The sequence below is a fragment of the Hemitrygon akajei genome, chromosome 16 (assembly GCF_048418815.1).
Source record: "Hemitrygon akajei chromosome 16, sHemAka1.3, whole genome shotgun sequence".
NCBI classification, from domain to species: Eukaryota; Metazoa; Chordata; class Chondrichthyes; order Myliobatiformes; family Dasyatidae; genus Hemitrygon; species Hemitrygon akajei.
This window is the reverse complement of record NC_133139.1, coordinates 19,896,304-19,923,687: the sequence shown is the minus strand read 5'-3', so window position 1 is coordinate 19,923,687 and position 27,384 is coordinate 19,896,304.

The following is a 27,384-nucleotide window of genomic DNA, read 5'->3' as shown; positions in this document are numbered from 1 at the left end:
GGAACTCAGTAAGTTGGGCAGCATCTATGGAGGGGAATAAATGGTCAATGTTTCTGGCTGATACCCTTCTTCAGGATTTAACATATTGTGTCCTTAAAACTGAGATACTTGCTGCCGAACAACTCCCACATTCTGCTGTCCAAATGCAGTTCCCTCCCTAGTATTTACTTACCTATTACTGTAATAAATTTTCATTGATTAGAATTAGGTGGTGAGTTTATGGAAGTCATTGCCACAGGTGGCTATGGACACAAGGTCATTGGGTATATTTAAAGCAGAGGTTAATATGCTCTTGATTAGTAAGAGGTTATGGGAGCAAGGCAGGAGAATGGGTTTGAGAGGGACAATAAATCAGCCATAATGGAATGACAGAGCAGAACTGATGGATCAAATAGCCCAGACCTACAATATGCAAAATACAAATTTAGTTCATCTGCCATTTCTTTGTCCCCCCATTTAAACCTCTCCAGTCCAATATCCACTCTCTTTTACTCTTTATATAAGTGAAAAAACTTCCGGTACCCCCTTTGATATTATTAAAAATCTTATGAAAAGGTGACACAGTGCAACAACTAAAAAAACTGAAAAACAGTGGAAATAATCTGAAACAATGGAAATAACTATTGAGAATTAAAGTGAATCAAACTATGAATAAAACAATCAATGCTTAACACTGTTACCCCTAGACATTTTGGTTCTCTTAATCACTAAGGCCCATTTTGCCAAAATATTTTCATTTCTGTTTTTATTATCATGTGGAAAAGCACGGAACTTGCCCATTGCAACCCAACAAGCCACACTTGGCAGCATCACGCCTATTTAACAGTGGCCTAATCATAGGACAATTCACAATGACCGATTAGAAAGAGTAAGACAAGGGAACAAACCAGTCCACATAGAGGGATCAGAAATGGAAAGAGTGAGCAACTTCAAGTTGCTAGGTGTCAATTTTTCTGAGGATCTATCCTGTTCCCAAAATATTGATGCAGCTACAAAGAAGGCATGGCAGTGACTATATTTCATTAGGCATTTGAGATTGGTATGTCATGAAAGACACTTGCAAATTTTCTGCAGGTGTACTATGCAGAGCATTCTAATTGGCTGCATCACCGTCTGGTATGGGGGAGGGTGTTACAGCACAGGATCAGAATAAGCTGCAGACAGGTGTCAGCTTAGTCAGCTACGTCATGGGCACTAGTCACACCAGGACATCTTCAAGGAGCGATGGATCAAAAAGGTGGAATCCATCATTAAGGACCCCCATCACCTAGGTCATGCCTTGTTCTCATTTTTACCATCAGGAAGGAGGTACAGAAACCTGAAGGCACACACTCTATGATTCAGATCAGGAACAGCTTCTTCCTCTCTGCCATTCAATTTCTGAATAGACATTGAACCCATAAACACCACCTCACTACTCTTTGATTTCTATTTTTGTACTGCTCATTTAATGAATTGAATGAATGATTGACTTTATTTCTTGCATCCTTTTCATACACGAGGAGTAGAAATCTTTACGTTACGTCTCCATCTAAATGTGTGATGTGCAATCATAGTAATTTATAATAATTTATAATAAATAGAACAGTCAATGTAACATAGAAATACACTCAAATCAGTCTGATGGCCTGGTGGAAGAAGCTGTCCCGGAGCCTGTTGGTCCTGGCTTTTATGATGCAGTACTGTTTCCTGGATGGTAGCTGCTGGAATAGATTATCATTGAGGTGACTCAGGTCCTTACTGCAATTCACGTTTTTTCTATTATCATTGCATTGTACTGATGCTGCAAAGTCAACAAATTTCATGACATATGCCAGTGATATTAAACCTGATTCCGATTCCAATTAACCTACTAATTGGTACGTTTTTGGAAGATGGGAGGATATTGGAGTACCAGGAGGTAGCCCGCACAGTCACGGGGAGAATATGCAAACTCCTTACAGACGTCACCAGGATTGAACCCCAAATTTCAGAAGCCCCGAGTTGGCATGGCGCCCATTGTCCGCTTGCTTCCTCTCAACTTTGCTCTTTCTGGTTTAATCTGAACCTCATGCGCAACTCCTAATTCAGTGGCTGGGACGTTGCATCAAATGATAACAGCAAGCAACTCAAACATCAATAACAAAATAAAAGGATATTTGAAAGTTCCTTTTATTGCCATTCAAAGACTAGCTCCCCTAATGCTTGAAGCTTGAATTTATTTTTTCAGCCTTTCGAAAGCTCTGCGTACATCGGTTGACAGGACTGGCAGTTTGTCCTGCTCCCAGGAAATGTAGAACACTAAGCAGTTCAGTGCTGCCAGTCTGAGAGACAACAGGGTGTCAAGTGGCACAGAGAAGGTGTGAAAAGCATTCAGACGCTAAACAAATACTGCTCGGAGGTCACTTCTCCTCCCCAGGGCAAGCTCGCAAGATTGACGGGCTATGCTTGTCTTCCTTTGAGCAGTTTCCCGCAGTTACCGTTGCATTGTAAATTGCTGCCTAGTATTTGGGTTGTATTACCTCACTGACAAATAGACAGGCTGTAACTACTACAGATGTCATGTCTGAAATACCCGAGGGTATATTATTAAAAATAAGGCTTTACTTAAGATTTTCACATAAACATATCAATATGCTTCTGTTTCTAACCCTATCTGGTTACAGCAATGGACTGATTAAATCAGGGTAGCGCGATTTCGTTACGGTTAGCGTAACGCTACAACCTGGGTTCAATTCTGGTGCTGTCTGTAAGGAGATTGTATGTTCTCCCCAAGACCGTGTGGGTTTCCTCCAGGTGCTCCGGTTTCTTCTCACATTCCGATGACCTACGGGTTAGTAAGTCAATTGGCCACATGAGTGCAGCTGGGCTCATCGGGCTGGAAGGAAGTGCTATCGGGCTGCATTTCTAAGTAAATGAAGAAACAATATTTTATGTTGGCATCAATGAATCCATAGAGAAATGCCCACTGTAGAACCAGTGGTCATTCCCAAGCTCAGTTCCTGCCCCACATTGAAGACAATCATCTATATCTCCAATTAAAGGTAGAAGCTGTAATACTGAGATATGCATCTGCATCTCATAGTGCCTTTCTTCCATGGGACAAAAAATGTAGTATGTAGAACTTCATCTAGATTATCATCCCTGAGGTTCATAATGTGACTCCTGCTTAGGAGAACCTCAGGAAAGGAGAACAATATCTTTCATTTATAAAGCAACCTAACGTAAAATTTTTCCAAGCCTTTTATGGAATGTAGTCATGCAAAGATAGAGAAAGGCTATTCCTATTAGAGGATGAGTCATTGGTCAGGGATTATTAGATTTAAATTTTTTTGGTGTTGAATCAAGGTGAGTGTGAGGAAAATTGTTTTCTATGTAGTAAGGAATTATGATAAAGTTTTTTTTTCCTTAAAGATAAGCTTTGTTCGTCACATTTACATTGAAACATAAGGTGGAATGTGTCATTTGCATCAAATCAAATCAGCAAGGATCTGTTGAGGGCAGCCCGCAACTTTCAACATACTCTGACACCAACTTAGCATGCCCACAACGTACCAACCCTAACCATACAGCTCTGGAATATGCGAGGAAACCGGAGGACTCAGACGAAGCTCACGTGGTCACAGGGAAAAAGTACAGAACTCTTTACAGGCAGTGATGAGACTTGAACCCTAATTGTTGATCACTGGTGCTGTAAAGCAATTGTGTTAACCACTACACTACCATGTCCCTCTGTGCAGAACCCCTCTGATGGAAGGGATTGTGGAAATAGATTTAATCAGTATCTTCAAGGGGAATGGAAAGGGACTTTCTCTACCATAGTATATCAACCCTATGTCCACCTTGAACTAAAATGGATATTTCTCCAAATTGTGTTCTTTCTTGTATAATTTATGTTTTTCTTGTGTCTGATGTTATGTGCCCGTGATTCTGCTGTAAGTTTTTCACTGCATCTTTGTATCCATGTACTTGCGTATATGACAATCAACTTGACTTTCACTTTGACTCACCCATCCCTTGTGCAACTGTGACAGATCTCATCAGTCTCCTCAGAACCCACAGAAATGAAGTGGAAACAAGCCATCCTCAACCACGAGAGCCTGCCTAAGAAATAATACAGCAAACTCAGTGAGGTACACGCAGCAAGCTTTGACAAGTGATTGGATTATCTGTTGCGTGAAACTAGCTGAGGTATTACCGTTGCAGAGAGTAGAATCGGATGTGGGAAAGGTATGCGCATGTGAAAAAGGCAGCACTGAAAACACAGCATGTAGTCTTCACTTTTGGAATCTGGAGTGGGACTTGAATCTATAATGTATTATACAAACATCAGTTTTAATACAACATTTATTTATTTTATTGTTTATTTATTTGTTTGCGTATGTGTTTGATTATTTATTTATGCATTTGTTTATTTATCTGCCTATTGTTTTATTTGCACAATTTGTCTTCTTTTGCACATTAGTTTGTCAGCGTGCATTGGTTGTCTTCATTGTTTCTGTTGTATTTCTTTATTCTACTGTGAATGCCTGCACGAAAACAAATCTCAGGGTAGCATATGGTGACATATAAGTACTTAGATAATAAATTCACTTTGACAACTTTTCAGTTAAATATCCAGAATGCTGTCTACTGAATCACAGCCAACGTCAAAGGACAGACCTAAACATGAAGACCACAGTTCCTCTGACACAAAATAGGAAACTTTGCTTTTCCTCTGAAATAACCAAACAACATTTTGTTTGCCTTGGATTTCTGGCTCCTTGCTTTACTTAGTCGGTCCTGACTATTGTTGGCTTTCAACTCTTGCTTTTTTCCAAACAAAAGAACAATAAACTGATTTATGGTCCAATTAATAAATGTTTTCCTTTGGCCCAGAAAGCAATGTGCAGTCTGTTTATGGAGGTCCACATGCATCTGCCTTGGGCTGTAATTTGCTTTGGCACTTATTGGTTACATGGATTGCTGCTCAGAAAAGGAGATATTTGATACTTTACATCATTTCGTAATTGCACAGTTCCTTGTTCCTGCTCCATACGCTTGCTTCAGTGAAACTGTTCAAACTCGCCAATTAACTGCATGAAATCTTTATTTGTTTCTTGTGGAAGTAATTAAGTTGAGAGGTAAAATTATTCAGATGTGAGTTTTCTAATTTTGCTACAGGAGGATGAGAAAACAAATTGTTTGTTTGAAATGCAACCAGGATCCATCCTAAGGAAACAAATAAATATATACCAGGCTTTCTTTTATGGGAATGAATTCAAGGTATTAATTTTCCATTCATTTTGAAAGAATTTAATGAGCATATGTTGAGATAGAGTTAATTCTCATCTTGGAGCAGGGTTACAGATGGAAATAATAACCACAGGCCAATCTAGATTAAAGAGCAGTCTCTACTTAAAACAAGAAAGCAAGAATGATTTTGATTAGCTTGGCATATGCTTGCAGAAGTAAATGAAAGTTTGTGCTTTATGTGTAGATTTTACTGAATTTTTAATGGCTGTGTTGCTTTTTATTTTTTTTAATCATCTCTTCGTGGCCCCTCTTACCTTACCTGGGATCTGAGCTCAAAGAAAACTGATTTCTGATTGGCTGTTTGCTGAATTTGCCCATAAACTCAGCTACAATTCAGACAAATGCTTATGCGATGCCAGGGTCACCTATCCAGAAATATGGGTTTTCAAATGTGGCTTTTCCTTCCCTAAACAACTGTGAAATGGGGTCAGCTTTGGTGCCCCATTGCAAATACATTGATAAGCACCAACACACAGAGGACATTAGTTTTTATATAACAAAGATGTGTGCTAGAGATTTTACCGGGGCAGCCTGCACCAGCGTGGTAGTAAGCTCCAGGCTTCCAATGTTCTCACGATACTCAAGCCAACTTATGTGGTGAAATTCACTAAATTGGGTCAAGGAGAGAGGATTCTTGATATAGGGATGATTCTGGGAGAGAGCTAGTGTTATGAAAGGGGTGGAAGAGATGTAAGTGGCTACGACCAGAGGGCACACCCTCAGAATACAAGGAAGACTCTTTAGAACAGAGATGAGGAGGAATTTCTTTAGCCAGAGGGTGGTGAATCTGTGGAACTCATTGCCACGGATGGCTGTGGAGGCCAAATCATTGGGTATGTTTAAAACAGAGCTTGATAGGTTCTTGATTAGTAATGGTGTCAAAGGTTATGGGCAGAAGGAAGAAGAATGGGGTTGAGAGGGATAATGAATCAGCCATGATGGAATGGTGTAGTAGACTTGATGGGCCGATTAGCTTAATTCTACTCCTATGTCCTATAATCTTATGATAAGGCTACTGAGGAGGGAATATCAAGGAGAAGTTTGGAAAGAGTTTTCGATCAATTTAAATCAATATATTCAAATGCGCAGACACTTGAAAAGAATAATTTGCAGAGCTACAGAAAAAGTCATGACTAGGTCAGACAGAATTAACCTAATAGTTGCTGGCATAGACTCTATGGTTCTCCATCAACAACTCTACCCTTGTGCCTCAGTCTCAGATAGTGTGGTAATGCTGAAACATTGTACCACTCATTATAGTGCCTTACAATACAATTGATTACATCCATCCTATAGTGGTCGGCACAGAGCATCTTGCTATCCCTGACATGGGTGATCTTGTGCGATCATTTCCCAAACAGACTATCAAAGACATCATCAACACCAGATCTCACAAACAAGCAATTGGATGGCAGTAAGAAAGGCCCTACATATCAGGTCCTTCCTGCACGGTCAAAGTCTAACTCCTATCTTATGCTGCCCTCAGGGACAAGATGATTGTCCACCTCATTGTCCACTGTTCAATTTGCCAAGAAAGTCTGGAAAAGGATGCAACCATCCTTGTCAAGTTTCACCCAAAGCAACTGCACACCAGAGGACTCTGTGATCGATGGGCTGCATTCAGAGATATGTTACATACTGTTGGTGCGTGGCCAAGTGGTTAAGGCGTTGGTCTAGTGATCTGATGGTCGCTAGTTCGAGCCTCAGCTAAGGCAGCTTGTTGTGTCTTTGAGCAAGGCACCACACATTGCTCTGTGACAACACCAGTACCAAGCTGTATCGGCCCTTGCCCTTCCCTTGGACAGCATCGGTGGCGTGGAGAAGGGAGACTTGCAGCATGGGCAACTGCCGGTCTCCCATACAACCCTGAAGCTTTCCAAGGCGCAAGTCCATGGTCTCACGAGACTAATGGATGCCTACATACTGAGACAAACATCCTCTACTGCTGGAGGAGCATTAACTCAGATATCCAGCATCTGCACAATCTCTTGTGTTTAGTCTAGAGTTCTGCTGCTCCTTGTGGTGAACTACATATACCTGTCTGGACACGCCCCCCTGCTGACTGCTCCTGTGGCTCCTCCCACTGACTGTGGCTCCTTCCACGGACCCCGGTGTAAAGGCGATTGGAGACACAGCCCCGGCCTCAGTCTCTAGGATGTTGTGTGATGGTCACTTGCTGCTTGTCCTTTCTTCCAGCCAATAAAAGCCTATCACGTCTCCGAGAGTTATTGATGGTGCATCACTCCTGAACTCTGGATCCTGTGTAAGTCTCTGTTCATGGGTGTTCTTGATGCATTGTAAAGTATTGAATTGATGTCAGAATGAATCCAGATAAAGACATGCACCAATTCTTGTTAATGAAAATAGCTAATCAGCCAATCATGTGGCAGCAACTCAATGCATAAAAGCATGCAGACATGGCCAAGAGGTTCAGTTGTTGTTCAGACCAAACATCAGAATGGGGAAGAAAGGTGATCTTTGACTGTGGAATGATTGTTAGTGTCAGATGAAGTGGTTTGAGTATCTCAGAAATTGCTGATCTCATGGAATTTTCACATATAACAGACTCTAGGGTTTACAGAGGGACGTCAGAGGAGAATGGTCAAACTGGTTCAAGCTGACAGGAAGGTGACAGTAACTCCAATAAGCACGCGCTACAACAGTATTGTGCAGAAGAGCATCTCTGAACACAAAAGCTGAACTTTGAAGTGGATGAGCTACAGCAGCAGAAGATCATGAATATACACCCAATGGCCACTTTATGTGCAAGAGGTACTTACTTAAGCAGCCACTAAATGTATTATGAATAAAGTATACTTTTGAAATAAAATAAGTTACAATCCCAAAACTAAACTATAAGTTGCAAGGTGAAGGAAGTTGATCTGTGAGACACAGCTATTGATGAAAGTCATCAACCTGAAATGTTTTTCTTTCTTCCAATGCTCGCTGACCCATTCGGATATTTTCTCCATTGTCTATTTTTATTTCACATTTCCAGAGCCTGCAGTTTATCTTGCTTTTCAATCTCTTCTGCTGCCTGCTTCACTAACCATCCAGGCTGAATTTCGGTTCCCACTCCCCAATCCTTATACCATGCCCTAAACAATCAGTAACTAACTACACCCCCTCTCCATAGCATCTTCTTAAAAAGACTGGAGATCTGGAAATAGGAAAACTCAATAACCTTAAATGACCAAAAATAAAATGCTGTTGGAGAAGAAAGTAAATTAATTGTTTTTATTCAGAGTGTTTTGTTTGGTTCTGATGATTGTTGATGATGGAGCTGAAACTGTGCTGCTATCTCCAAATCAACCCCTCCCTCTTTCATCTTCTTCTCTTCTCTGTCATCAATAAATGCTCTATGTTGCTTGGCTGATTCACACTTCATGGCACCAACTATTGACCGGTCAGAAAATTGGCTTTGCAATCCAGTTCCATTAGTACTTTGAACTGCTAAGTAATGCTGCTTTGGTCGTTACTATAAGTTCCACTGTGGGAGAGTTAAGTACCTCCAAGCAAGTTACCCATTAAAATCTTTACAAGTGAGTATCAGTACTTAGCTTGTCTCCAAAGTTAAATCTAATGTGGCAGAGTCTGAATAAATGCCTTGTTAATGGAAATTCTGGCCCAAGTATTGCACTTGATGGACTCTCTGCCAGTTCACTAATGTGCATTATGGAGCCAATGAAGATATCCATTGTGGCTGAAATTGGTCCATGCTTTGAACTTTCTCTTGGGAGATGGATATTAAATAACGACTAAGCAGGTTAGTGCTGTTCCAAATTAAAAACTATGCTCTGGATTTTACAACTATATTAATTGTGATACTGTCAACTTTCCCTGCCATTTTGCTGATGGCTAATTCTGTGAACACACAGAGGTTTCCAAAACTCCCAAATACCAAACCCAGTTCTGGGGGAGCATTTGGGGGGCTCTTCACAAGAATATTGGTGGAAACACTCAGCAGACCAGACAGCGTCTGTGGAACGAGAAACCATGGGAATATTTTACGTTGAAGATCCTTCATCTAAACTGTGAAAGAGAGAAAACATGGTAGTTTAAGGAGGGAAGGATGAATAGGAGAAGGGGAACACAAACTGGTGGAGGAACTCAGCTGATCAGGCAGCATCTCTGGAGAGGAATAAACAATCAATGTTTCAGGCCTAAGGTTCTCGACACAAAATGATGCTACCTGACCTGCTGAGTTCCTCCAACACTTTGTGTGTGTTCCTCTAGATTTCCTGCATCTGCAGAATCTCTTGTGAATAAGATGAGGGGAATGTCTCTGGTAAGGTGAACCCAGCCTGACATGATGAATCAGAATCAGGTTTAATATCATTGGTATATGTCATGAAATTTGTTGTCTTTGCAATAGCAGTACAATGCAATACATAATAATAGAGAAACAATGTGAATTACAGTAAGTATATATATGTATTAAGTAGTTAAATAAATTAGTAGTGCAAAAATAGAAATATAAGAGTAGTGAGGTGGTGCTCATGGGTACAATTTCCATTCACAGATCAGATGACAAAGGAGAAGAGGCTTTTCCTGAATCATTGAGGGTATGTGTTCACGCTTCTGGACCTCCTTCCTGATGGTAACAATGAAAACCTGGGTGATGGCATCCTTAATGATGGACACCGCCTTTTTGAGGCATCACTCCTTGAAGATGTCCTGGATACTTCAAAGGCTGGTGCTCATGATGGAGCTGACTACGTTTACAAATCTCTGCAGCTTACTTCTATCCTGTGCAATAGCTCCACCACCCCCACTCCCCATACCAGATGAAAATACAGCCAGTTAGAAAGCTCTCCACAGTACATCTGTAAAAATATTAAAGTGTTTTTGGAGACATACCAAATCTTCTCAAACTCCTAATGAAATATAGCCACAGTTGTGCCTTTTTTGTAGCTGCAATGATATCTTGGGTCCAGGTTAGGTCCTCAGAGATACAGTAATGGAACCCAGAAACTTGAAATTGCTCACTTTTTCCACTTCTGATTCCTCTATGATGACTGGTATGTGTTCCCTTGTCTTCCCTTTTCAGAATTCCACCATCAGTTCATTGGTTTTACTGACATTGAGTTCAAGGTTGTTGCTATGTCACCACTTAACTAGCTGATATAGCTCACTTTTGTACACCCTCTCATCACTATCTGAAATTCTGCCAACAATGGTTGTATCATCAACAAATTTATAGATAGCTTTTGAGCTGGGTCTAGCCGTACAGTCATGGGTGTAGAGAGAATAGAGTACTCGGCTAAGTACACATCTCTGAGGTGCACCAGCATTGATTGTCAGAAAGGTGGAGATGTTGTATTCAATCTGTACAGATTGTGGTCTACTGGTTAGGAAATGGAGGATCCAGTTGCAGAGGGAGGTTCAGAAGTCCAGCTTCTGGAGCATTTCGATCAGAATTGTAGGAATGATTGTGTTAAATGCTGCAGTCAATAAACAGCATCCTTACATAGGAATTTGTATTATTCAGGTGATTCAAGGCTGATCCAAGGTCACTGATCTCATCGACAATCCTGATGAAACAATTTGATTGACAGGTTAATGGGCCTGTTAGAGCGAGAGAGAAGACAATTAAAGGAACACTTAAAAGCAGTGAAATCAATGATGTAGAAGCAAAATCCAATTGGACGCCCTAAAATGGAACTGTAGAAGAAAGTGGGTGACCAGAACTTTTTGATTCAGTATTGGGTCCTAGTGGCTACAGAATGCCAAGAGAGAAGATGAAAAATAGAAAATAAATGAAAATATTAGTGATCTGCAGGATTGTGTGTAATGGGCTTTTTGGAAAGAACATTATCAGGTCACTTGCTTTTCGTGACTTCGTCTTAAATGTAAAAGCTCTCTTGAGGTTGTAGCAACTTCCCAACATTTTGGGTGTGAGTTTTATATATTCCTCCTTAATATCCCTTTATAAGCTCCCTTATTCTCAATGGCACCTTTCCTTTATATTATTGTGTTTTTAAAAGTTATTTGCAAGTTTTGTATGTGGCACAGAAGTCACAAATAAAGCTCTTCAACTCCTTGGCACTTAGAGAGCTCCATCCAGCCTTGGTTATCCCACATTCCTTTTTCTCTAAATGAACCACAACAAATGTATGTATCTTGTAGTTATCTTTGGACAGGTTTACTGCTAGTATTTCATAGGGGTGAACATCGTTCACTTCATAAATGCTCTAATTTTGCTCATCAGTCCTTGTCATTCTTTCTGCTTTTCCATCAGTCTCTCCTCAAAGTTCAAAGTAAATTTTATTATCAAAATACATATATATCACCACATACACCCCTGAGATTTATTTTCTTGTGGACATATTCAATAAATCTATAGAATAATAACCATTACAGAATCAATGGAAGACTGCATCCAACTAGGGTGTTCAACAAGAGTCCAGAAGACAACAAACTGTGCAAGTACAAAAAGAAAAAACAATAAAATAATTGAGGAGATGAGATGAAGAGACCTTGAAAGTAATTCCATTGGTTGTGGGAACATTTCAGTGATGGGCCAAGTGAAGTAGAGTGAAGTTATCCCCTTTGGTTCAAGAGTCTGATGGTTGAGAGGTAGTAACAGTTCCTGAACCTGAGGCTCTTGCACCTTCTTCCTGATGGCAGCAGCAAGAAGAGAGCATGTTCTGTGTGGAGGGGGTCCCCAATCATGAATGCTGTTTTCCTGTGACAGTGTTTCCTCTTAGAGAAGAGGTGTTGCAGTGTACTATCATCAAATTCTTTGGGAATCTTGGTATTTATGTTTTAAAGAGTAAATTGCTTGATTCTAGCCCTGACTGAATGTTAGGAATTGGGAGGTTCATATGTCCTAATATAATGAATTGTCTTTGTTGTAGAACATGGATTGTACATTAATTATAGGGTTAACTCCAGACCATGCACTTTTCTCTTTGATGCCATTGGGAAGAAGGTATAGGAGCTTTAAGTCCCATACCATCAGGTTCAGGAACAGTCAGTATGCTGCCATTGGGAAGGAGGTATAGAAGCCATACCATTAGGTTCAGGAACAGCCTCCTGAACCAGCACAGCTAACTTCACTCACCTCAATACTGAATTGATTTACCCAATCTATGGACTCACTTTCAGGAACTCTACAACTCTTGTTTTCAGTATTATTTATCTATCCATCTACCCAGATATTCCAGATCTTGAACATGTGGGAATAACATCACTCACTTTCACTTGCTCCAACACTAAAGCATTCCCACAACCAATGTATTCACTTTCAAGTACTCTATGCTTCAACATTTATTGCTTATTTATAGATATATATTTCTTTTGTACTTGCACAGTTTGTTAATCTTTTGCCCATTGGTTCTTCGTCCATTCTGTTGGGTGCAGTCTTTCATTGATGTTATTGTGCTTCTTGGAGTTACTATGTAAGTCCTCAAGAAAACGAGTCTCAGGGTTGTACAAGGTGACATGTATGTACTTTGATAATAAGTTTACTTTGAACCCTGAAGAGTTCTATCTCAAGCCGACGTTGATCCTCATTAGAACAGAGCTGCATGCCACAGAAAAATCAGTCAGAGTAGGAATGGAATGGAGAATAAAAGTACCAGTCAACTGAAAGTTCAAGATCACCCCTGCAAACTGAATGTAGGTCTTCATGGAGGAGAATGGTCGGTGATAAATGTCACCACTGTGCTCAGATTCATATTGCCTAGTCAATTCTCTGTCTATGCAGCTACGTCCCTTTATCTTCATACACAATGACCTTGATGGTAAGCCTGTTTACTGTACAGTATTTAATCGAAGACATTTTCCATATATATCACATCAATCGTATTTCCTGTGATAATTCCCAATAATTCATCAGATACTATTTGCTTTACAAAAAAGATAATATTCTGGCTTTCGCCAATCAATATGCACTATGGAAACTATAAACAAATTCTGTCCCTGGGAATTGCTTCACAGAGATTTGAATACATCATCCTTAAAGCCCTGGTAACTACTTTCTCTCAGACTGCGTCCTTCATGAATACAGTGGAACCATTCTCTGTGCCAGTTCCAGATGCAGTACACCTCCCCTATAATAGATGCTTTAAGTTGTGTAAGGTAACTTAAACGGCAGCCACCCCTTTCCCAATACTGGCCCCCTGTTGGTTAGCAGTAAATAATATTAGCTGGGCACAGCAAGTAGCCAGGAGCAAGTTGGCATTCCCCTTGTGTTCACGCATGGGAAAGAGTTAATCAGGCATTGTAAGCTCTGCGTCCATTTACTACATCTATTGAACTTGGCAGCGTGGGTTTCAGTTCTCTTCATCATCCCGAATGTAGGATAAATGTTTAGATAAGATTTTTTGGACGTGCAGCAACATTAATATAATCTCTGGGGTATGAAATTTGAATTAAATCTAATCTAAAACTTGCTTTGATACTAGAGAAGGAAATAATTATAGATCATAGTGTAACTTGCAGAACCACTCTTCACAAGTAGACCCATTATATTCCAACACCTTGGGGAAACAAATAATTCTAATTCTAATTTGTACTCCTTCCCCTCTTTCCAACTTCTTATTCTGGTTTCTTCCCTCTTCCTTTCCAGCCCTGATGAAGAGTGTCTTAAAACATTGACTGTATATTACTCTCCTGACCTGCTGAGTTCCTCCGGCACCTTGTGTGTATTGCTCTGGATTCCCAGCATCTGCAGAATCTCTTAATGCTTGTATTTCTAATTACATACAAGATTGTATGCAGCAAAAACTTTATTCTAGAGATGCAGCACTTGAAGTGAAACTTCACTGTGACAATGAAAGAATAATATATCTGTATAGGTAATGAGTCTTTGGGCTCCGAGGTTTTCAGAGCAGCTAAATTGGTTAATTGTTGTTTAACGAGAGTCAGTTAATTGTTTTGAGTTCTTTGTGTTTTTCTCATGGAATTCACTCTTTGTAATGTGGTCTCCTGGTGCTTTCTGTTTAAACTTGTCAAGTTTATTTCAATAAGCTCAGGGATTCTGTGCTACTGGTATTATTTAATCGGATGCCCATTTAGCACTAATCGTAGGGTCCTAGTTTTGGGAATGCAATGTCTCATAGTGTGGCTCGGCTGAAGCATTGATGTCCTGTTGGAGTTCTTATGAATAAATTCTGGGCACCATCCCTACAATGGAGTCTGTCTTCCATTCTACAATGGTTCCAACACTGGCTGTGCATGTCGTGACAATGCCACTCCCGAGCATTCCCCAGTGATCCCATGCTGTGAGGTTGCTTGTTGAGGCCAGTTACTCTGATTAGGATCTCACTTGCTATGGAGGCCAATTGCAGCTTCAACTATAATTTATTTTTGTTGTGTACGCGAAGTGCTGGGTGTAGTATGACATTGGTGTTGAAATCTATGTTTGGAAGGTGGTTCCACTTCAGATGTATTCAACACCCATACATTATCACATTGCAATTTTACTGCACACTGTGGAGAACAAGTTTTTATCTGAGTTGGCTAATCTTAAGCAAGAAGGAAGCAGGTGCGATCCCAGTGGTCTCAGTACCATCATATGCTGAGGCGCAGGGGGGAGCAAAACTTCCCAAAATTTCCTCTCCAGCTGGGCAGCGGCGATTCCTTCAGGAGATCATGAAATGCAGACAACAGATGAAGGCACAGTCATGCTTGGCTGTAATGTTATGCACGGTCGAATGGCCGACACGCACTAAATGACTGAGGAAGCCTGCCATAAAACTGATGGGAATATAACGGAAGAGCTGTGAATTAGATTGGAACCCAAGCTTAGATATTCATACCTAATCAATCGCATCTTAGTGCGTCATGTGGACCCACCAGTGCTCTGCACTTTGTTTTCTGCCTTCAAGTCAAACTTTGGAACAGAAACAGAACTTAGAACATAGAACATAACAGAAAAGTACACGCACTTCGGACCATAATATTGTGCCGAGCTTTCAACCAACTCTAAGGCTAATCTAACCCTTGGCTCCTATATAGCCCTCCATTTTTCTATCATTCAAGAGATTCTCAAATGCCTCTAAAGCAGGGCTTTCCAACTTGGGATCCACAGACTCCTTGGTATTGGTTTGGCATAAAAAAGGTTGGGAACCCTTGCCCTAAAGTATCTGCCTCTACACCACCCTGACACCATTCTGTGTGTAAAGAACTTACCTCTGACATCCCCCCCCCCCCATACTTTCCTCCAATCAGCTTAAAATTATGCCCCCTTGTGTTAGTTATTTCTGCCCTGGGAAAAAGTCTCTGTCTGTCCGCTCTATCTACACTTCTTATCATCTTGTACACATCTATTAAATCATTTCTCAGCCTCGTTTGTTCCTAAGAGAAACGTCCTAGCTCGCTCAACCTATTTTCATCCAACATGCTCACTAGTCAATGCAGCTTCCTAGTAAATCTCCTTTGTGCCCTCTCTTTCGTTTCTGCATCCTTCCTATAATGGGCAACCAGAACTGCATACAATATTCCAAGTGGAGTCTAACCAGGGTTTTGTAGAACAATATTATCTTATGGCTCTTGAACTTAATCCCCTGATTAATGAAGGCCAACACATCATATGCCTTCCTAACAACGCCATCAACCTGTGTGTCAACTGAGGGATCTATGGTGGAAATATTTTCCAGGGCCAGTGGAAAATGTTGGAAATATTTGACAGGGCAAAGGGTTTCTGCAGAAGGAGAGAACGAGTTAACCTTTTGATCTATCAGCTGAATAAATCAGATTTGTTTTGTGTTTGTTTTAAATGCAGTGGTGCAACAAATCTGGAGATACAAACTCCACTCTCATTATGTCAACCCAGGAATCTCAATTGTTCCTTGTTACGGTATTGGAGTCCTATTGTACAGAGAGCTTGGACCTACAAATCCCAGATCACAGTCTGGAAGCACAAACATTGTGCAATGTCTCTCAGATACTGGCCCACATTGGACTAGGATGATGAAGACACAGTGGGTCAATAACTACTTTGGCTGTTGACCCAGCAGACACAAACTCTGTTGTGTTGAAGGCTCTGTCGTGCCTATGGCCAGGAGGAGAAGAGCGAAGTGGGGATAAGTAGAAGATGCCTGACCAAGTGGTCTTGGCCTTCTTGCAGGGGTGAAGCGAAACAAAATAGATTGGGAATGCTCAGGCAATATTGGGAGAAAATGAAGATTAATACCCCCAAAATACAGAGAAGTTTAGCAGGTCAGGCAGCAACTATGGAAGACTCAGCAGTCAGGAGAGGAATAAACAGATAACGTTTCAGGCTGAGACCCTTCATCTGGACTGGAAAGAATCAAAGAAGAAGCCACTCCTTCCCCTCTCCCCACCTTCTTATTCTAGCTTCTTCCCCCTTCCTTTCCAGTCCTGATGTAAGGTCTCAGCCCAAAATATTGACTGTTTACACCCTTCCATGGGTGCATCCTGACTTGCTGAGTTCCTCCAGTATTTAGTGCGTGCTGCTCTAGATTTCCGCCATCTGCAGAATATCTTGTGTAAATTAAAATGAAACTGGGAACGTAGTTGGGTTGAAGTTGGGGAGGTCATTTGGAGACTGGGTGACAATTACAAGATTTCACAGAGTAAAGTAGATCTGTGGTGCCCAGGATTATTTGCGTTTAGATATTTTAAAAAATACCGCCAGCAAGTAGGGAGGTAATTTTCTTATTTAGGTCCATGTGTCCCATGTTGACACTATGGTAGTGAGACATCCCAGGACAAGGGTGTCCAAGTGCCTCTACAATGTTTCACAGGGAACAACACACCAGGGGAGACAAAATTACATTATCCCATTTCCTCAGCACTGGAAGCAGGAAATGTTTGGTGGAATTTTCTAAGTGACAAAAATCAATGCAAAAATGTTCACTTTCAATTGCATAACGCTTATGAAGGACTAAAAAGGGACAAATTTCTAGGCAAATAAATGATGGGGAGCAACGTTTAACCACAAACGATGGGTTAAATTTATCATGGGCTTTCTTCTGAGCTAGAAGAAGGCCAACATGCAAAGTACAAGGGTGTCTCCTTAAATGCAAACTTTTCATTCTTTTGGTAAATATTAAAAGAATCCATTTATATCGACAAAGGCCAACACAGTTATTTTGTCAATTTGTCTAGTTGATTACTACAAAACAAAATTAAGTAGGAAGCTCAATGCTTTAAAATTCACAATATTTGAGTACAAATTACTTTGGTGATGCTTACAGTGTTGGGAAAAAAAAGAAATCAAAAGAACTGATGAGGCATTTGAACTTATTAGATGTGTCCCTCATGACCTCATTAGTTTAATTATATGCAGTTTTGAGCTGATCAGACTTGTAGCTACTGAGAAAGTAACAAGAAAAAAAGCATTTGGATTAATATGGAATTGCAGTTGATTCTGTCGAACAGCCTGCTATTAAAATACAGGAATTTATTTCAAAATTAAAAATTAGCATAAGCCCACTTTGCAAAGGTACGGGTAGGATTGGCGAATCCCCTTTGGACTTAAGCCATGAGTGTGCACGTTGCATTGGCACTGACGGAACTTCCTGTACACCTGCAGCACTCCTCTGCCTAATAAAGTGGACACTTAGTGTATGTTTGTGGTCTTTTGCCTCTGTCACCCATCACTTCAAGTTTTGACATATTGTGCATTCAGAGATGCTCTTCCACACAGCACTATTGTAATGCATCAGGAATTGATTTACAGTCTCCTTCCTGTCAGCTTGAACCAGTCTGACCATTCCCCTCGGACCTCCTTCATCACCAAAGTGTTTTTCACTCACGGAATGCCACTCCCTGGGTGTCTTATTTTGCTTTTCACACCATTCTCTGTAAATATTTGAAACTTTTGTGCATGAAAATCCCAGGAGATCAGCAGTATGTGAGATACTCAAACCACCCCATCTGGCATCAACAATCATTCCACGGTGAAAGTCACTTAAATCAGATTTCTTCCCCATTCTGATGTTTGGTCTGAACAACAACTGAACCTCTTGACCATGTCTGCGTACCTTTATGCATTCAGTTGCTGCCACATGATCGGCTGATTAGTTATTTGTATTAATGAACAAATGTATAGGTGTACCTAATAAAGTGGCCACTGAGTGTATATATGGCACTGATGAGATCCCTGGGATGAATATGTGGGAAATAAGCATGGTTGATTGCCTCAGGTCTTGCCTGCCTTTTCAACCAAATGGGAATATCTCTCCTGTTATCAGCAATTAACAAAAAAGGAATATTGATCTATTTTTGAGATGACTCTGGGGGAGCACTGCGCTTCTTATCTTTCATCAGTATTGAGGGAGCACTAGGCTGTTACCAATGTAATCTTTTGCTTATGACATTAAAATGAAGACAGATCTGTGCTGTCAAATGGACTTCAAATGTTTCATCGAACCGATTTCGGTCTCAACCACAGGCTCTGCCACAGGTCTACGTGCCCCTGCAGGTGGTCTGTGCAAAAGGCTTGACCAAATGCACAGCAACCTTTACACTCACTGCTTCCTCTCGTCCTTGCCTCGGAAAGAGGACTACCACTTCGACTGACTCTGTAAAGGAGCAGCATTCATTTAGTTATTGCTTCCAGCCGCAGTGTTGACGTTTAACTTGCATTTTGAGAGTTTTATTTAATGGCCTAGTTGGCTTAGAATTTAAGACCTTAGGATGATGGCGCCTGATGGCGACTCCTTTGCTTACATCTTCGGAAGCAGCTCTAATTCTATCTTTAATATCTCTTTTTTCCCTTTTCGAGGTTCTTTTGAAGACCCTGATATGGAGTTACATGCTGAATGCAGTACTTTGCGGAAATGAGACCCGTTCTCAGGGCCTCATGACTAGCCACTTTTCAATATGCCAAGGGCGAGTCCTGGAAGACTAGCGCGCCTTCGGGGTGCCGGATTTTCGTAGCTCTGGAGGCGGGCGGATTCGAGGTCGGTGCCGCCGCCTGACGTGTTGTGGGAGACGGAAGATGGAAAGCAGCGAGCTGGCTGCCGGCTGTGAGCCCAGGGACCCGAGTTCCTTGGGCACAGAGCTCGGAAAAAGCAATGTAACAGACTTTTAACACCATAAGTCGGCAAGTTGCTTTGTAATGTCTACCCTCTCGCTGTGAAAGGGGGACACCTCTTTTTCCCTTATTAGGAAGAGAGAGAGAGAATGTTGAATTATGGATGAATGAGTAGTCTTCAGGGTACTGCAAGTCTGTATCTTTATTGATGCTTTACTGCACCTTGAGTGCTCGGTGAAGGGTACAGATGCTTTTTTGCTGGTGTGGGAGGGGGGATTATTGCTCTGTTGCTGGTCATGCATGGGAGGGGGGAGTTGGGGTTTAGGGTTCTAGCATTTAACTGCCACTCATTCTTTGGGGCACTCCTCTGTTTTTGTGGATCTTTGCGAAGAAAAAGAATCTCAGGATGTATATAATAAATTGGCCACTGAACATATATTTGAGGTCTTCTTCTGCTGCAGCCCATCTACTTCAAGGCTAAATGTGTTGTGCATTCAGAGATGCTCTTCTGCACACCACTGTTATAACGCATGGTTGCTGTCACCTTGAACCAGTCTGGCCATTCTCCTCTGACCTCTCTAATTAATGAGGTATTTTCAAACACTTTGCTGTTGCTCACTGGACTTTTTTTTTGTTCTTCACCCCATTCTCTGTCAACTCTAGAGACTGTTGTACATCTGTGTGAAAATCCCAGGAGATCAGGAGTTTCTGAGACACTCAAACCACCTGCTCTGGCACCAACAATCATTCCGCAGTCCACGGTTGAATGACAATTGAACTGGAACTTGAACTTGAACATCTACCTGAGACCTTACACCAAACCCACAACCCCGAGAACAAGTCTTTAGAAGAGTTGGGATGGATCAGTCAGAAGTGAAATCAGGAAGCATTTCTTCACACGGTTATTAGTTAAGAACATGAATTTTCTTATTCAAATAAATGTGAATTTAAACTTATTTAAATCTTACATACATCCCACAATGTTAGGGAATAAAAATCTTTGCATTAATAACTCCCTTGCAATGTACAGAGGTGTGAATTTATAAGTCTAATGGCTTGTAGAAAGCAGCTGTCCCGTAGCCGGTTGGTCCTGGCTTTAATGCTACCTACTGTTTGCCAGACAGAAGCAGCTGAAACAGTTTACGGTTGAGATGACTGGTGGACCAACAAAAATGCCTTCCTCAATCTTGGCATCAGTTATTCTGACTTGAATTATGAACTGAAATAACAAATATCGACAATTTTTTTTAAATGGTGCGCGGCAGGGAAACCTCATGGTGATTTTAATGTTTAGCTGCCAAAAATTCACAAGGTACACGCAAAAGTATTCAGGAAGCAAAATCTTTGTTGTACAGTGTTGTCATTAAACCAAACACATGTAAACAGCTAAACAAAGCAGTATTCCTCCAGGGCCAAGTTGCAAAATGCGGTGCAAACAGTCGCACACAGCACACATCATATATGTAGTTAGGACAGTACATACAGTCACAAAATAATATTAGCACAGGTTGGATAGGGACACCAATTACTATAGTAGAGAAAGGTAAATGACTTTAAGGTATTGATCAGCTAAGATCAAACTGAGTGCTGAAAAGGTTAGATGGGCTGAATGTGTATATAGACAAAAAATTAGCATGGACTCAATTGGCCAAAAGGCCTAGTTGTTAACTGTACAACTCAATGACTCTGTGAATGCCCATCCAGTATATTTGTACACCAAAATGCTGAATTAATGTGCACCCTCCTTCCTCTGCAGTCCATCGCTAACTATCCTGGAATGAACAGGTGAACAAGTTAAAACAAAATCAAAATTGAATTGAATTGAATTGACTTTATTACTTACATCCTTCATAAACATGAAGTAAAAATCTTTGTTATGTCTCTGTCTAACTGTGCAATGTGCAATTTATAGTAATTTATAATAAATAGTATGTACAACAGGACAGTCAATATAACATAGAAACACAATTGTATCGGCATGAATTAATCAGTCTGATGGCCTGGTGGAAGAAGCTGTCCTGAAGCCTGTTGGTCCTGGCTTTTATGCTGTGGTACTGTTCCCCGGATGGTAGGAACAATGTGTGGTTGGGGTGACTCAGGTCCCCAATGATCCTTCAGGCCTTTTTTACACACCTGTCTTTGTAAATGTTCTGAATAGTGGGAAGTTCACATCTACAGATGCGCTAGGCTCTCTGCTCCACTCTCTGCAGAGTCCTGCGATTAAGGGAATTACAGTTGCCATACCAGGCAGTGATGCAGCCAGTCAGGATGCTCTCAATTGTGCCCCTGTAGAAAGTTCGTAGGATTTGGGGGGGCCCATACCAAACTTCTTCAACCGTCTGAGGTGAAAGATGTACTGTTGTGCCTTTTTCACCACACAGCCGGTATGTACAGACTACGTGAGATCCTCAGTGATGTGTATGCTGAGGAACTTAAAGCTGTTCACCTTCTCAACCGCAGAGTATAGGCGATCCCTGAAAAAGTTGGCATCTATCGATAAGGACCCTCACAATCCAAGAGATGCCCTCTTCTCATTACTACCATCAGGAAGGAGGTACAGGACCCTAAAGACACACACTGAGTATAGTAGGTACAGCGTTTTCCCCTTCACTATTAGGTTTATGAACGGTCCATGAACACTACTTTCTAGTTTGCTCTCTCTTTGCACTACTTATTTATTTTTTTATATTTCTAATTGTAATGCAGAATTTATCACACTATACTGCTGTCACAAAACAAGGAACTTTATGACATATGTCAGTGATAATAAACCTGATTCTGATTCTGAAGTGAATTCGATTTAATCAGATCAGACAATTCAATGTAAGCCCCTATGTGGTGGGTGCTAGAAACTCAGAGCTGCCTCTGTGATTGCTTCAGCTAATGGCACCAAAACAAAAAGTGGGTAACAGAGGAAATTGTTTGGAAATTCTTCCAAACATTCACTATTTTTTTTCATTATGTGCTGTGTCAAATGACATGGGTGATCATGGTCTTTCCATGATCATGGCTGTCCTTGGAAAATCTTTCTGTGGGAGTAGTTTGCCATTCCCTTCTTCTTGGTGAGCCCAACCATCTACCAAAAGAAAAAAAATTAGGCCAGCATGGTAGTGTAGAGTTTAGCGTAACGTTAATATAGCACCTGCAACTGGGTTTCAATTCCGCTGCTCTCTGTTCCTCCCGTGACCACAGTGATTCCTCCAGTTGCTCCAGTTCTGTCCCAGCTTCCAAGGACATAGGGGCTAGTAGAGTAGTTGGTGACATGGTATCATTGAGTGTCATGGACTCACTGGACCAGAAGGACCAGTTACGGTGCTTTAAAATATGTACAAAATAAAAACAGGATTTTTTCTAGGATTATAGAAATATACCGCCAATCAGTTCACTGTGTCCATTCTGACCCACTGTGACGAAGCCCCTTTCCCACTCTTAGCTATGGCTTTCTGGGTTACAGAACATAAAGTGTCCATCCAAATATTTTTTTAAACTTGATGAGATTTTCTGCTCCTACACCTGTGTATTTAATATTTCAGTAATATTTGAGTAATTTTGATAATTCACTACAGGTTATATGTAAAAATACATGAACTGCACACGTCATGATACTACCATGTGATAAGTGCACACCCCGGTTAAAGTAAAAGCTAAGTTCGACTCACATTCCCAGCTCTGTCTTTTTTTTTCTTGCAATTAGGTTTATGTTTTGGAATGGCCATATTTTCCCTGAGACTGTGTGGGTTTTCCCGGAGTTCCCTAGTTTCCCCCACAGTCCAAAGACAAGTGGGTTGATAGGACAATTGACTACTGTGTAAATTGACTCTGATCTGTAGTTGAGTGGTAAAGTTTGAGGAGAATAAAAAATAGGATCAGTGTGGTCAAGTGCTCAATAATCTGCGTGGACACAATATGTTGAAGCGCCTGCTGCTTTGCCGAATGCCTTTATAACTCAGTAACTGAAATTAAGATTTAATTTATTTCAGACTCCAAGCACATAATCAACAGCATTTGATATGTCTGGTGTGGTATTAAATAACTAACTTACAGACCCAGATAAATGAGTTAAAATCACATCATGACACATGCGGAATTTAAATTCTTTTAACTGAATAAATTCAGGGTTACTATATTTTAAATGCAAGATCACTTGTGGTGACTATGTGAATCATACTGAATTGCTATAAAATCTCTTCTCATCTCACACATGTCCATGAGGGAAGACATTCCAATATTTTCAGATTCAGATTCATTCATTTAACACACGCACATAGAGTGAAATGAGTCATTTGTGTTAACAACCAGCACAGCCTAAGGATGGGCTGGGGCAGCCCGCAAACATCACTTACATTCCAAAGCTCAAAGTTCAAAGTGAATTTGTTATCAAAGTACATGTATGTCATCAAATACCACCCTGAGATTCATTTCCTTGCAGGCATTCACAGTAGAACAAAGAAAAACAATAGAATCAATGAAAAACTTCATGCAAAGACTGACGAGCACCAATGTGTAAATGAAGACTAACACATAAAAACTAATAAAATGAAAACATATATAAAAACTAATAATAATAATAATAATAATAATAATAATAATAAAAGTAAGTAAATTGATAATGAGCTATAGAGTCCTTGAAATTGGGTCCATAGGTTGTGTTCAGTGTTGTGGTGAGTGAAGTTGTCTACGCTGGTTCAGGATTCTAATGGTTGAAGGGTAATAACTGTTCCTGAACTTTGTGGTATGGGACCTAAGGCTCCTGTACCTCCTTCCCAATGGTAGCAGAGAGAAGAGTGCATGGCCTGGATGGTGGGGTCCTTAATGATGCACGCTGCTTTCTTGTGGCAGCGCTCTTTGTAGATGTGCTCAATGGTAGGAGGACTTTTCCAGCCTCAAGATGGCGTGGTCACGATGTTCAGCAGATCAACACGAGCAACAACAACAACACAAAACAAAACAGCAACAGCAAAACAATGTTACACGGAGCGACTGGGGCGAACCCAAGTGCTGGACACAGACACAGAGATAGGGTTGAGAGGTGCTTGCACAGTCACGAACGTGGAACAGATAACCAGGAGGAATCTTGACACAGAGGTCTGATATAGAGTCTTGACACGGAGACGGGGTTTTCATGGAATAACTTGAAACTAGAGCTGAACTTAGAACTAGCAGTTCTAAGCAGTCAGAAAACAAAGTTACCACACAGAAATAGACCAACAAACTGGCAACCTGTGGTTGTGATGCCAGGGTTCTTATACTGCAGTCTCTGATGGAAACCAGGTGTGCTGTAATTAAGTAAACCAGCAGCAATTGGGAATCTAACGAGTGGAATTAAGGTATAATCAAGGAGATAGGAGTGAAATGGGTGACAGCCAGATGGGACCATGACAAACAAACCCCCTTCCTCTCCCCCGCCCACTCACTCACTCACTTATATGTTCAGGTCTTCAGCTCAAGGACAGGCCACCTCCGCACCTCCATCCTCTGGTGCCCAGTCCTGTCTCACAGACTCACAGACATCAGGCCTTGACTTCTGGATCGCCAACTACGACCTTCAGTATTGACCCCAGGACTTGCCAATCACAGGAATTTGAAATTCGGGCATCAAACTCGGACAACACTTGGGATATCATGGGCCGGCCCACACGTGCTTCCTCCTGCCCACACTTGCTTCTAGTTTCTCAGTAACTGTAACACTTTATTCTGCATTGTGTTATGGTTTTGCCTTACACAACTTCAGTGCTCTAATGTGATGAAATAACCTGTACGGTTGGCATGCATAGCAAAGATTTTTAATGGATCTCAGTAGATATGACAATAATAAGCCAATTTACAAGTCCAGAAGCAAATAGGCTGGTAAAACCTATTTACATCTGAAAATCCAAGGGATATGCCTGCTCCCACAGAACCTACTGAACATAATATTTATGGAAGACTCATTACATAGCATTTAGTGCTGCATTTATATATCAAATTGAACAATGAGATATTTTCATAATTTATTCCATTAATTTAATCAGAGTTTTCATTACAGCTTGCTCCAAATAGTAAAACAACAGTAATTAAAACTTAAGCAACACACACAAAATACTGGTGGAACACAACAGGCCAGGCAGCATCTATAGGAAGAAGCACTGTCGGCATTTCGGGCCGAGACCCTTCATCAGGACTAACTGAAAGGAAAGATAGTAAGAGATTTGAAAGTAGCAGGGGGAGGGGAAAATGCAAAATGATAGGAGAAGGCCAGAGGGGGTGGGGTGAAGCTGAGAGCCAGAAAGGTGATTGGCAAAAGGGATACAGAGCTGGAGAAGGGAAAGGATCATGGGGCGAGAGATGGAGAACAGATGGAGAACCCTAGGGAGAAAGAAATGGGGAAGGGAGCACCAGAGGGAGATGGACAACAGGCAGAGTGATGGGCAGAAAGAGAGAAAAAAAAAAGGATGGGGAAAAAAAACTAAATATATCAGGGATGGGGTAAGAAGGGGAGGAGGGGCATTAACGGAAGTTAGAGAAGTCAACGTTCATGCCATCAGGTTGGAGGCTACCCAGCCGATATATAAGGTGTTGTTCCTCCAACTTGAGTGTGGCTTCATCATGGCCTCCTTTACTGTCAAGATGAAGCCACACTCAGGTTGGAGGAACAACACCTTGTATACCGGCTGGGTAGCCTCCAACTTGATGGCATGAACGTTGACTTCTCTAACTTCCGTTAATGCCCCTCCTCCCCTTCTTACCCCATCCCTGATATATTTAGTTTTTTTCCCCTTCTTTTTTTTTCTCTCTTTCTGCCCATCACTCTGCCTGTTGTCCATCTCCCTCTAGTGCTCCCCTCCCCCTTTCTTTCTCCCTAGGCCTCCTGACCCATGATCTTTCCCTTCTCTAGCTCTGTATCCCTTTTGCCAATCACCTTTCCAGCTCTCAGCTTCACCCCACCCTCTCCGGTCTTCTCCTATCATTTCGCATTTCCCCCTCCCCCTCCTACTTTCAAATCTCTTAATATCTTTCCTTTCAGTTAGTCCTGACGAAGGGTCTCAGCCCGAAACATCAACAGTGCTTCTCCTTATAGATGCTGCCTGGCCTGCTGTGTTCCACCAGCATTTTGTGTGTGTTGCTTGAATTTCCAGCATCTGCAGATTTCCTCGTGTTTGTAATTAAAACTTATGTTCATTAAGGCAAAGGTGCACTGTCAAAATGGCTTAATTTCAATTCAGTAATTTATTTTGGACATTTGGTGCAACAGGGATGTGGACAATACTGCCACAGCATTGGTTTCCTGTGTGCAGTGGAATTCCTAGAGTCAGAGTCACCAAAGCAAGCCAATAGATACACAGTGGAGATGATCCTGACTGGTTGTATCATGGCCTTGTATGGAAACAACAATGCCCAGGAAAGGAGAATGATGGTTACAGCACAGTCCATCACAGGCAAAGCTCTCCCCACCATTGAACACACTTACAAGGAGCGCTGCCACAAGGAAGCAACGTCCATCATCAAGGACTCCCAGCATTCAGGCCATGCTCCCATCTCACTTCAGCAGATACAGAAGCCTTAGGTCCCACACCAGCAGCTTCAGGAACAGTTATTACCCTGGCTCCTGAACTAGCATGGATGACTTCACTCACTTGAACTCCGAACTGATTTCACAACCTGCAGACTCACTTTCAATGACTCTATCAATTAATGTTCCCGGTATTATTTTTTAAATTTTAACTTGCACAGTTTGTCTTCTGCACATTGGTTGTTTGTCAGTCTTTACTTAAGTATAGTTTTTAATAAATTCTATTTCTATTTTCTGTTTTCCTGTAATTGCCTGCAAGAAAATGAATCTCAAGGTATTATATGACAGCAGTTGCATACTTTGTCTTTGATAATTTGACACCACAGTCAAGAAATCCCACCAGCACCTTTACTTCTCCAGGAGGCTGAGGTAATTTGGCATCTCCACCTTTGACCCATAGCTGACTGATTCCATGAGTGCACTAATTCTCACTTGCTGCCTGAAATGACCCAGGAAGTCAAAGACATTTGAATATGTGCAGTAACGCTACATTTGGTCGTACGATACCATGACAGGCCTGGCAGGCCACCCACCAGAGGGATATATTTACCTTAACTCTATTTCCTGTTGACTCCACCCAGATTCTAGCACCAATCTGCACATAAAG